The sequence below is a fragment of the Pezoporus occidentalis genome, unplaced genomic scaffold (genome assembly GCF_034315485.1).
Source record: "Pezoporus occidentalis ecotype Australia unplaced genomic scaffold, CSIRO_AGI_Poc_V1 ctg32, whole genome shotgun sequence".
Taxonomy (NCBI): domain Eukaryota; kingdom Metazoa; phylum Chordata; class Aves; order Psittaciformes; family Psittacidae; genus Pezoporus; species Pezoporus occidentalis.
In genome coordinates, this window is record NW_026915158.1 from 3,113,416 (window position 1) to 3,126,325 (window position 12,910).

Genomic DNA, 12,910 nt, shown 5'->3' on the forward strand with positions numbered 1-12,910 from the left:
CAACCCCTTGAAGAAGGATTGAGCAAGGGGCTGCAGAGCTCCAGACACCCATTAGCATCTCACATTCGGCATCACCAATCTATTAGCTACTTTATCAATGGCGCAACGCTGCCAGCATGGCATTTATCAGCCTGTCACAGTGCTGCAGAAGATGCAAGACTTGAAAAATAGGAAGCCTATTTTGAAACTAATCCTCATCTTTGGCAGTTTATGTTCAGCAGTGTAAATGCAAGACACGTCTTCACTGCCGTGAAGAAAAATGGGCATTTCTCAACTGGGAATGGAGGCAGTTGATGCCAATCTTGAAGTCTGGAGGAAATTTTGGGGATATCCAAAACCTGAAATGCTGAATAACAGATTCAATGTCATGCTTTGTCATTGCCTTAGGGCTATTTTGGATAAGGAAGCTAAAAGACAGTAAACAAGCTGGTAATTCTTCCTCATAGGCAAACATACATTATGCTATCAAGGGCATCTTAGTAATATGCAATTTATTCACTTTTTAAATAAGCCAAGCTAAGCATAGTTTTGAATTTAAATGAACAGATTACTCAAAAAAGTTACTGGGACACTGTGCAGAAGCAAGTGTCAAATCAACTTTCTGGCTCTGTGCTGCCGGGCATGTGTGCACTGCGCACACCCTTGCCTCCTCACAAGACATGGGTTCCAGGAAACCCACAAGCGCATCCATGATGGTCAAAAATGCCTTCTGACTAACCGTTGCTATGGTTTTTCCTAGGGGAACTAATTCTTTTTCAGGTCGTGTCATGTTAGTATGATCTACATACTCATGTGCATAGTGAAGTGGTCAAAAAGAATTATGAACTATGTAAGCAGGTAGGTACATTTTATTTTGTAATACACATTTTTTACTGATGATGGGGATAAAGAACAGGTTTAAGGTAGAAAAAAGCAATTTAAAAATACAACTACAGAGAGATTTAAACAGAAGAATGCTTTGGAACTTCAATCGTTAGTTTCTGAAGAAATTAGTTTCACATATAGCTTCATATTTGCACAGGAGAATTCTATCTCCAGGGAAAAACTAGGTTGTTCTGAATGATTTAAAGGGATGAATAGATACTCTGAGGAAGATAACAATCACAGAAACATGATCATAAAGGTGTGGTAAATGGTAACCATGAAGAAAAATTGCTCCCTGTATCCTCCCCTAGATTCTAAAAGTCAAGAAAAGACACAGTTAAAAAAAAGCCAAAAAATACCCTACAACAAACCACAACCCCACACTACATATTGAACAACCTAAGCTGAAGGCTCAGCCTTGGAAGAAACTGCTGTCCTGCACTAAGAGCATGTGGTGTGTGGTCCAAGCACAGGCTTGTGAATCAAGGCTCCTGACCCAGTTCCCAATTTCAGTAGTGACTCAGTGGAAAAGGTTAGACAAGCTATAGAACTCAATTTAAAGGGACACCTGAAACTTAGAAATACCTGTGCCTTTTGTTGCAAAAGGCACAAGTATTTGTCAGAGAGTATAAAGACAACCAGAATCTGCAATTAATCACAACTCAAATGTTTTTAAGTTCTTTTACCATATAACCATTGTTTCATGCAACACAGATTTAACAAGTTATTTGCTGTTAAGTATTTTATAAGTAACATTTACAAAGTTTCTTTATACTTTCAAAAATGTAAGTATTTCTCCTTAGCTATAAACCACAAAGCAGTTAAGGCAATACACATACTAACTCCACACATGTTCCTAGAGGTGTGAGCAGCAATGGGCAACCACAAAGTCTTCTGCCTCACTGTGGCTCCCTTTCCCTGGAGCACAGCTGAAGCATTTCATTCAACACAGATTTCTAAGCCAAATGAGGAAAACCCCCAAACACTAAGATTCTTTCCCCCAGGTACACTGGTGACCCCACTGGCAGGCACCAGAGAAGAAAACAGCAGGAGCAGCAGCCACTCTATGGCATATAACAGAAAACTTCCTGTCTATTTAATAGTTGTGTTTTGTTACTGCTTTTCTCTTATTGCATATGCATGCTCAGAACACTCTGCATATCTCAAACAGGGGGGGCACAAGCTCCTCAGAGTCCAAAAAGAGTAACACCAAGCTGCTTGTTACAAAAAGCTTTACAGTAATATCACCTGCCTCAGACACTAGCAAGAAATGAAGCTTCACAGTTTAAAAGAAAAAAGCCCAGACAATAATTATCCCCCCCACCCCAACCCGTGTTGCAATGCTTCAGCAGAAGGGTTATTAATCTGTCATTGTAAGGAGTGAGGCTTCAATCTGCAACACAATTGAAACTTATTAAGGAGCAGCAATCTCTTTGCTGACACTGTCATTTAATTTGAAGGTTTGACATAAGGAGAGGATGAAGGGCAAAGGGGCAGGAAACACATCTATCTCAGCACAGCTTTGGGTTCAAAGACCCCACAATAGCTACAAGGAGAGCTGTTAACTATAGATAAGCCTGTTGCCTTGCTATGAGGAGCTCTGCACCCCAGCCTCAGGCCTTCACTCATTTGAAGGATATTCAAAGCAACAGATGTGTGTAGAGGCCTTTGTACTAAAAATAATTTCTGGGAGTTTCTGATTAGGACAGAGGATGAAAGTCTTAGGAAGAGAAGAATAGAAAGAACTTTGAGTGAGATGAATAAACTACACCTGCACTGGAAAGATTTTCAGTTGTCTCAAGGAGAACTTTCCAGTATTTTTATCTTCCCAAAGGTCTTTTTGCACCAAGCCCTATTTATTTACTAACAACACAACCTTCTACCTAGAGGACAGACAAAGCTTTCAAATTGACTGAATTTTCAAGGAAATCTTTTTTGCTGAGGCAGGACCCATACTCTGTAGCTATGGGCAGTTGACCAGCCAGCACTTGTAAACAAGATGGTTTGTGGCTACAGTGAAATGCACCAACCCAAAAGACAGACATAGTGGCAAGGTGACAGCGCTGGATTTTCGTGATCATTATGTCTGAGCATAGAAACCTTGTCATTGCAACATCCAAACACACAGTCTGCACACAAGATCAACCTTATCCTGTAGGGGCAACCTACAGCTTACAGTTGTTTCCCAAAGCAGAGGTGAGAAGCCAGAGGTTTCCTCTCTTTTGCCTTTCTGGGGGACTGCTATGAGCATGGACACTTTGGTGGCCATAGCCTTTCCACAAACACTATTTTCAGTCCTACTGGATTTGGAGCTGTTTAACCCAGTGTCCCAGCTGCTCTGACATCCATCCCTCTTTTACATGTTAGGAACCAAAAAAAGCCAGGCAATACTCCTCTAGGATCTTATGGACAGCTGAACAAAGAATCAAAGAAATCAATTATTGCTTGCTTTCCTATACAAAGTAAAATTTAAGCAGCTGGTTTAGTACTAACTGCAGAAGCCAGGCAAATGACTGCTGCCACAGCCTGGGGTGCATGAGCAGTTTTATAACACTTCTGTCTTCCTAACTGATTCCCATGAGCTAGAGAAGAAAGATTGTACTTTAAGCTGCAGCAAGAAAAACCAGCCAAAGCCCAGCCCAGCTCACAAGCAGCACATTGTCCTGAGGTCCCACAGCTGCATTTCACAACCTCCTACAACAGCCTGTTAACACCCTCCTCCTTCTACACTCCTAAACTGATACGAGCTATACCTTACTCCAGCCAAACTCACCCTACAGTTCCTAGTCACTAGGATTCTTGCTCTGTTCCCACTACAGACTGATGCCTCCTTGCCTGCTCCTGACATATCTCAGGTGCTGCTCTGGCCTGAGCAATCACCCCTTCTAGCCTTTTTAGCATCAGTGGTGTCAGCATGGTGCCTGAGCAATCATATCCTGTTCGGCTCTCCTCTGCATCCCACTGCAACTCTAACCCCAGCATGTCTCACTAGTGGAACAGATGTGGTTGGGAACCTATGATTTCATGTCCCCTCCTGTTCCAAAGGTGCCAGCTGAGCACTAGTAAGATCAGATTAATTAAAGATAGAGCAGCCAATTCCCACTATGTGGAATAAACTGACCCTGACATCCAGGGCAGCTACTGACACTACAGGGGTTTGGTGCAAGGCCCTTAGCAAGACAGAGAAAGGTAAGGAGTAAAACCTCCTTCTAAAGGCTGATCTCACATAAGAACCACTGTGCACTCCATGAATTTAGTATTATCCTAGCTCTAAATATATTTACATTGTCTTTTGGCCGTTCATTCCTCTACCCTGTATATTCTCTCAAAAAAGTAGAAAGAAGAACAAACATAAGAGATTGTTAGATTGAACCAGCAGGTTTTCCTACACAAACTGTTTCAATGCAACAACTCCCAGCCCCACACTGAAATTTTGGGTTTGGACTTATGCAAAATAGTCACTATAAAGCAAGTCTTGCAACCCCAAGGTAGGAGGGTACCCTTTCAGGAAGGTACCAATCCAAAAGAAAGGTCTTTATTTCACTGGCTTCACACCACTGCACTTTCAGAGCTACTCCAGACAAGCAAAATCAAGATATCCTTCAAACTTCCTTAAGCCATTTCTCATGAAGTTATTTTTATCAATACAAGGGGTTACCTATGTCTAACAGTTAAAAATTACTTAAGTCAACCTGCTTTTAAAAGAATTAAGTGTGCACGGTATGTATAAAAACCTGTGAACTTACACATTTTCTATCAGAAGCATGAACAATTCCCACTTCCCGTAAAACTAGAAGGCAGGGAATGATGGACTCACACCCACACATGCAAGACAGCACAGAGTTAAGCAGGCCATGAAACCAAGCACTGCTGCTCACCATGCATATTCCTTTACCATTTTTGCAGCTTCGTAGCCTTTTCTCTTTACTTTTCTATTTAGATGTTTTAAGTGAAATACAGCATCAGCTAATTCTGGCTTCACTTTCACTTCTTCAAAGATACTCTGTTTTTAGTCTAAGAAAATGCCTAACAGAATAATTATAGTACCAGTGATAACAATGTGAAACACAACAACAAGCAATACAATACAATACAATACATTTTGTCCAGCTTACAACTGCCATCACAAAACACAGAAGTACTCCACTTAATGGCAATGTGGCTGTTAGGGCTCTGGTAGCAGATAAATAGTTTAAACTAATACAAAACCACCCAAAACACTGGTTTGTGTACATAACAAGTTAATCTACCCTGCACTTATGTGCTGAGACAATGTGTCAACATTGCTCAGCAGGACAGAGCTATACTTGGAGAACAGACGTGTCTTTACAAAAAGTTTTTTATTTTTAAAAATTACATACTAGTGCTATTGCTTTTGGACAATACGGTTAAGAGATGGATGACTACCTAGACATTTGGTAAAGCACCACTTGAAACCTCCAAGGACTTCAAGACTTGTTACCATATGAATCTGCAGATTAAATAGCAGTGTATGGGCACTTATTAATACCCTCACAGCACAGAAAGCTGGAGTGGTAGGTAACACACAAAGACTGCAGATTTACTTCAGTGGAGGCTAAGTATCTAAGACAACTCACTGGAAGCTTCTATTTTGCCTACACCAAGCTTAGTTTTGTTATCACCATCCTGTATATCCTGACATTTAAGGAAGTCACTAGGATAAGTAAATGGCTTTTTCCCAGAGCCAGCAGGAAACACAGCTGTCATCTTGTCCCTTTCCAAGCAGCCAAGCTAAGAAGAGAAACCAGTTAGAGCCTGTGCTTGCCTGCTTCTCCCATTACTGTTCCAAGTCAAAAGATAGGTAACTTTTCCATTGCCTGATCAAGAGGACTGTGTGGATGAAGCACTCTATTGACAGGAGCAGCCTCAAAGCTGCAGGCCTTTGTCCTCATGGGAGACTCAACCACCCTGATATCTGTTGGAGGGACGGTACGGCCCAGCACAAGCAATCCAGGAGGTTCCTCGATTGTGTGGAAGACAACTTCCTTCTACAAGTAACAGAGAAACCAACAAGGAGAGGTGCCATGCTTGACCCTGTGCTCATCAACAGGGAAGGGCTGGTTGCAAATGTGATGCTCCAGGGCAGCCTTGGTTGCAGCAATCATGAGATGGTCGAGTTTGAGATCCTCAGGACAGTGAGAAGAGCGTGCAGCAAGCTCACTGCCCTGGACTTCAAAAGAGCAGACTTTGGTCTCTTCAGGAACCTGCTTCGGAAGGTTCCATGGGATATAGCCCTAGAGGGCAGGGGGGCCCAAGACTCTTGGTTGATATCCAAGGATCACCTGCTACAAGCTCAGGAGTGTTGCATCCCAACCAGAAGGAAGTGCAGCAGGAGGGCCAGGAGACCTCCTTGGATGGATAAGGCGCTCCTGAGGAAAATTCTAATGAAAAAAGAGGCTTATAATAAGTGGAAGCAAGGACAGGCAGCATGGGAAGAGTACAGGGATGTTGTCCAGGAAGCTAGGGACCAGGTTAGGAAAGCTAAGGTCCAGTTAGAATTAAACTTGGCTAGGGATGCGAAAGATAACAGGAGCGGATTCTGTAATTACATTGTAAATAAAAGAGAGAATAGGGATTATGTGGGCCCTCTCCAGAAGCTGTCAGGGAACTGGCTACCCTGGGTTTGGAGCAGGTTGAGGTTCTCAATGACTTCCTTGCCTCAGTCCTAATTGGCAAATGCTCTGACCATATCACCCAAGTCTTGGAAGGCAGACACAGGGACTGTGAGAATGAAGACCCTGGGCCCACTGTAGGAGAGGATCTGGTTCGAGACCATCTTAAAAATCTGAACGTGCACAGGTTCATAGAACCTGATGAGATCCATCCATGGGTCCTGAAGGAGCTGGCAAATGAAGTTGCTAAGCCACTGTCCATCATATTTGAAAAATCATGGCAGTCAGGTGAAGTTCCTGACAACTGGAAAAAGGGAAATATAACCCCCATTTTCAAGAAGGGGAAAATGGATGACCCAGGGAATTACAGACCAGTCAGTCTCACCTCTGTGCCTGGCAAAATCTTGGAGCAGATTCTCCTGGAAGGCATGCTGTCCTGGGTTCAGCAGTAGCAGTCATTTTGCGCTCATCCTGGGACACATGGATGGACTGGATGGGGGGGAAGCGGGGGTAGGTTACCCCTCACCCCGGGCATGAACCCGGTTTAAACCACGACACATGCTAAGGCACATGAAAATCAACAAGGTGCTTGGTGACAGCCAGCATGGCTTCACTAAGGGGAAATCCTGCCTGACCAATTTCGTGGCCTTCTATGATGGGGCTACAGAACTGATGGACAGGGGTAGAGCAGTTGATGTCATCTACCTGGACCTGTGCAAAGCGTTCGACACTGTCCCACACAACATCCTTGTCTCTAAATTGGAGAGACATCAATTTGATGGATGGACCACTCGGTGGATAAAGAACTGGCTGGATGGCCGCACACAAAGAGCTGTGGTCAATGGCTCAATGTCCAGCTGGAGACCAGTAACGAGTGGTGTCCCTCAGGGATCGGTCTCGTTCAACATCTTTGTCGCTGACATGGACAGTGGGATTGAGTGTGCCCTCAGGAAGTTTGCCGATGACACCAAGCTGTGTGGTTCGGTTGATACCCTGGAGGGAAGGAATGCCATCCAGAGGGACCTTGACACACTTGTGAGGTGGGCTGATGCCAACCTCATGAGGCTTAACCATGCCAAGTGCAAGGTCCTACACCTGGGCTGGGGCAATCCCAGGCACAGCTACAGGTTGGGCTGAGAAGAGATTCAGAGACCTCTAGAGACATATTAGAACAAAAATGAGATGTTCTTACAGGGCATTTACAATTTCCATAGATAACAAAAAAGAAAAACTTTTACTCAAGCCTCCAGGGGAAAAAGGAAAGAAAAAAAAAAAGGAAAAAAGAAAAATTTGGGCTTTTTTCTCTTTTCCTTTCAATGTCAGCTGAAAGTCACTTGCTAAAACAACTTTTAAGACCTATAAAATGCCACCTCCATGGGTTTAAAAATGGAAAAGTTTTTTGGAAGAGTTCTAGAGAACTCCCAAACCACATAATTTAGAACAGTAACTTTCAACTTCAGCCACACAGCTTCTTACACAAAAATAATTCAAAGTACTCTTGTGCTTATCATGAATTTTCATGGTGAAATATGCCAACATAATGACAAATACTTTCTTTAATTTGTGCATGACTTCCTACTGACCAAGGGTTTGCAGAAAGAAAGAAGTCAGATTTTTTGCTTGGGCTGCCCAAAACTCAAACAAGGCAGCTGTTTCAACCTAGCAAATTTGGGGTGCAAGGTGCAGAGGATGAACACTTTCTGCTGTCACAAATAAGTCCCACTGGTGGGAACCTGCAGAGAGTTAACAATCCTGAAAATTGGCTCCTGTGTATCCAAAGACAAAACCAGGGTTCAAATCAGAAGTTTGGAATTAAAAGAGCCCTTACATTCACAGATGCTGCATAAACCAATTTACTCAGACTGTATTTCCCTAGATTCCCCATGGCTTTTGAAGGAGACAAAAAGAAGTTTGCCTTCATGGAACAGCACCATCTGCTCTTTTCTAGCACATAAGCAGACCTTTATTCACAGCTTTGGTTGTTGCCACTGCAGCAACAGATGTGGAGTGCATCTCTCATGCATCTCCTGCATCTTCAAGACCAGCTCCTGCTGGAAAAGCCTAGGTCCTGCCAAGACACTTGGCATCAAGTGGACAACCAGAACATGCAGGTTGTAGCACTTGCTGGACAAGCAGCCTCTGCCAACTCACTTTACCTTTAAATACCCTCCGAGAAAGGCAACCTGAAACTTGCAATAGTTTCACTGATCAAGAGCAAAACCAAGGTCTTGCTCTGCTATACAAAGTATTTTATTTTTTTTCCTGCGAACGGCTTAGAATTTTAAAATAAAAAGAGTATGGAGCCATAAAACTGATGAGTATTGCTTTACCCTTCAGACACGGTGTTGCAAGTACACCTCTGAGTTGAAAGAACCAGTGAGAAGTCCAGCACAGGCACAAGATGGCTTTTAGAAGATGTATTCTCACTCCAGAGATTGCAGAATGTCAGGCTTTTTACATATTAAGGGCAAACTGCAGAGATGTCAGCAAGACTCAAGACTTCACAATCCAACGTGCACAGATAGAGTGGTCTTTGTACTTTCCTCAACTTACATTGCTGCAGATGTTGCAAAAGGGGTACTTGCGTGAAAGTAACTTGAGTTTTGCAGTAAGAAATATTTTCTGTCAGAACAATAACATTTCACAGTTCCAGTTCCCAAAGAAATGTCTGACAAAAGCAAGGCAAGTTCTGTCAAATAAAAATTGTACAAGTTACTTTGCTAGACTTAAGTTTTATCCTCATAAATGCCTGTGCTTTAAATATATTTGCTGTAAAATATTAACTAAAGACCTCCATAAAAGATTTTAAAAGGGAATTCAAAAAAGAAAGTCAAGACTTCTGAAAGACAAGGAAGTAACAAGAGTAAGAAAAGACTGCACTGTACTGTTAAATCAATCACTTACTAAACAGAAAAAATACAAATTAGCTTATAAGTATCTCCAAAGAGGCTTCCATCACAGTTCTGCAATTGGTTATGAAACACTAGAAACAGTTCTGGGTATTTACCTAGGCTTCCACATTTACCATAATCAGAACAGTACAAACTCAAGGGACACCAGAAAACTCACAGATGCTACAACAAGGAGGGCACTATAACATAGGTTCAGGGAGGGGGGAGGAAGGAGGCTGCAGAAGCAAAGACAAAAACACTCACCAAGAAGCAAAATGCAAAGAAGCTGCATCCCCCGACTTGTTTCTTCCCTTCCCTACTGCTACCATTACCTTATTTTTACTCCAGTAGCACATTTTTGTGCAGAACACAATTTTCTAAAGCAAACCAAAGTTCCCACTCTGTACCTGCAGCACAACCAGCTTAATCTCAGATTGCTTTAGAAAATTGCTCTCCATTCCGAGAAATTAGCAGGCAGAACATGAGAACATTGCATACATGTCTTGGATTTATTAAGATTGGACTTATTACAACTCATGGAAGGCTGCTGTGCACTAGGACCGTGTCCTGTTTGTTAAAATTTGGAAAGGGTATCAGCAGGGTGGGTCTCTTCTAAGGGTGAGAAAGCCTTAAAGCAAAGCCATGCTATCTACAGAGTTACATTTCAAGCTTGAGTCTGTTAAGAGCTTCTGAGCCATGCAAACAACCACAGCCTGTTCCAGTGTTCCGTCACCCTCACTGAGAAGAAGTTTCTTCTCAAGTTTAAGTGGAACCTCTTGTGTTCCAGTTTGTACCCATTACCCCTTGTCCTAGCATTGTTTGCTACTGAGTAGAGCCTGGCTCCATCCTCGTGACACTCCCCCTTTATATATTTATAGACACTAATAAGGTCACCCCTCAGTCTCCTCTTCTCTAAACTATAGAGACCCAGCTCCCTCAGTCTTTCCTCATAAGGGAGATGCTCCACTCCCTTCATCATCTTCGTTGCCCTGCGCTGGACTCTCTCCAGCAGCTCCCTGTCCTTCTTGAACTGAGGGGCCCAGAACTGGACACAGTATTCCAGATGCGGTCTCACCAGGGCAGAGTAGAGGGGAAGGAGGACCTCCCTCGACCTACTAACCACCCCCCTTCTAATACACCCCAGGATGACATTGGCCTTCTTGGCCACAAGGGCACAGTGTTGGCTCATGGTCATCCTGTCGTCCACTAGGATCCCCAGGTCCCTCTCCCCTACACTGCTCTCTAACAGGTCGCTCCCCAACCTATACTGGAACCTGGGGTTCTTCCTGCCCAGATGCAGGACTCTACACTTTCCCTTGTTATATTTTATCAAGTTATTCCCTGCCCAACTCTCCAGCCTGTCCAGGTCTCGCTGGATGGCAGCACAGCCTTCTGGCGTGTCAGCCACTCCTCCCAGCTTAGTGTCATCAACAAACTTGCTGATAGTACACTCAATTCCCTCATCTAAATCATTGATGAATATATTAAATAATACCGGTCCCAGTACTGACCCTTGAGGCACTCCACTAGTTACAGGCCTCCAACTAGACTCAGCCCCACAGACTACAACTCTCTGGCTTCTCTCCTTCAGCCAGTTCACAGTCCACCTCACTACCTGATCATCCAGTCCACACTTCCTCAATTTAGCTGTGAGGATGCTGTGGGAGACTGTGTCATATTTCCAAAGAACAGGAGACAGAAGAAAACTTTACAGAGCCATGCTACATGATAATAGCTCCATGCACCACATACAAGCACTGTTCTAGAAGCTAAGTACAAATACAGGCCAGTTCCTTCAGTGAGACCTATAAAAATTATCAAACAGGAACATAATAAAAATAATCTGTGACATGGTGTCATGGTTTAAACACAGCCAGCAACTCAGAGCCACTCACTCATATCCCTTCCCATGCTTGGGCAGGATGGAGAGGATCAAAAGAGTGTAAAATCTGTGGGCTAAGATGAGAACAGTTTAATAACTAAAATAAAGTATAAGTAATAAAATAAAGTGGTAAGAGAAAGAATGCCAACAATAACAATGATAATAATAGGAAACAATAAGAGAAGAAATGAAAGCTCAGAAAACACAAGTGATGTACAATACAATTGCTCACCAGCCATTGACCTGAGCAGCAATCAGTCCCTTCTGGATAACTCCCCCCATTTTCTATACTGGGCATGACATACTGTGGTATGGAATACCCCGTTGGCTAGTTTAGGTCAGGTGTCCTGTCTTTGCTTCCTCCAGACTTCCTGTGTCCCTCCTCACTGGCAGAGCATGAGACTGAAAAGTCCTTGATCAGGGTAAGTGCTACTGAGCAATAACTAAAACATCAGTGTGTTATCAGCATAACCCTACTTCGACTACTTCGACTGAAGCCGAAACACGGCCCTGCACCAGCTACTAGGAAGGAGAAAAAAACCCAAAACCTGTTACAGCTGAAAGCAGGACATATAGGAATGCAAATCCAGCCTGACAGATAACAGCTGGGCTGCTGATGCCTACAGAAGTGCAAGTACTCAATTAATAATGTCCATCAGCAATAATCACAGATGTCCTGATGTCAGCAAGTGCAGTCACACTAATTCCCATTAAATCAGGGAACACACATGCATTAGCAGAGAGTTGCAAAAGAGCACATCACTGTGACGTCAAGTCTACTACTAGCAAAGATTCTAAAGATGGCAACTGAGCACAAAATTTCACTGATCTGCTGAAAATACTTCAATATTCAAAATGTGCCTACATGGTTTATATAGCACTATGTCTTCAAGGGAAGAATCTCTTGCCCCTTGCTTCCCTCCCTCTAAATATATATATCTCAAATAGCTACTATTCTAGCTACTATTTTCAAGTTCTTAATTTGCTATTCAAACCCTCTTTATGCAAGACTTGTCATTAGTAATGAACTGTCACTAGCAAAACATGTTCAGGAAAGGTTATCTCTAACTGTAGATGTCTTCAAAAAGCACAACTAACATCTGCCATGGGTTTGAAAGTCCCTGGGTTTGCTTGTTGACTCAATCAAAATAGATTCCATAGCAAAAACTCAAATGCAAGGAAACCATCTTCAGATCAGAATGTTAATACTGTGTGCAATAAATAGCACTTACATAAGTGTCATAGTTTTTATATAGTATTAACTGTACAATTACTTATTAAACTTTTACACAGTATAGCAGTGTTATATTTGGTTTGTGCAGTTGCTAGACCACCTAGTATTGACGGAATCAGAAGCCCAAGTCAGTCACAGGAGAGATGTCTGTTCTGATCTTCACAGGCAATGACAGGCACATTAGTTACCCATACCGTGCAAAATGCTTTACCAAACAATTTCATCCCAATTCTTTATTTTAAATGACATTGAACTAGCTTTCTAATGTTTTATCTGTTTAAAGTGCTGTTCATAGTTGAACCAGATTGTTCTAACAAGAGCAAACTGATAACATGATGTGTTATTTACTTGCTCTGGTATTGGAGCATAGCGAAATGTTGCATGCTACGTAAGAGAACAGCAGCTG

At 42.6% G+C, this 12,910-nt stretch overlaps 1 protein-coding gene across 3 annotated transcripts in view; it reads right to left on the reverse strand.

Annotated features, from left to right (window-relative positions):
- The window catches only part of SLC9A7 (solute carrier family 9 member A7), a 74,359-nt gene that overhangs the window by 43,007 nt on the left and 18,442 nt on the right, over positions 1–12,910 (reverse strand). The window lies entirely within an intron of this gene.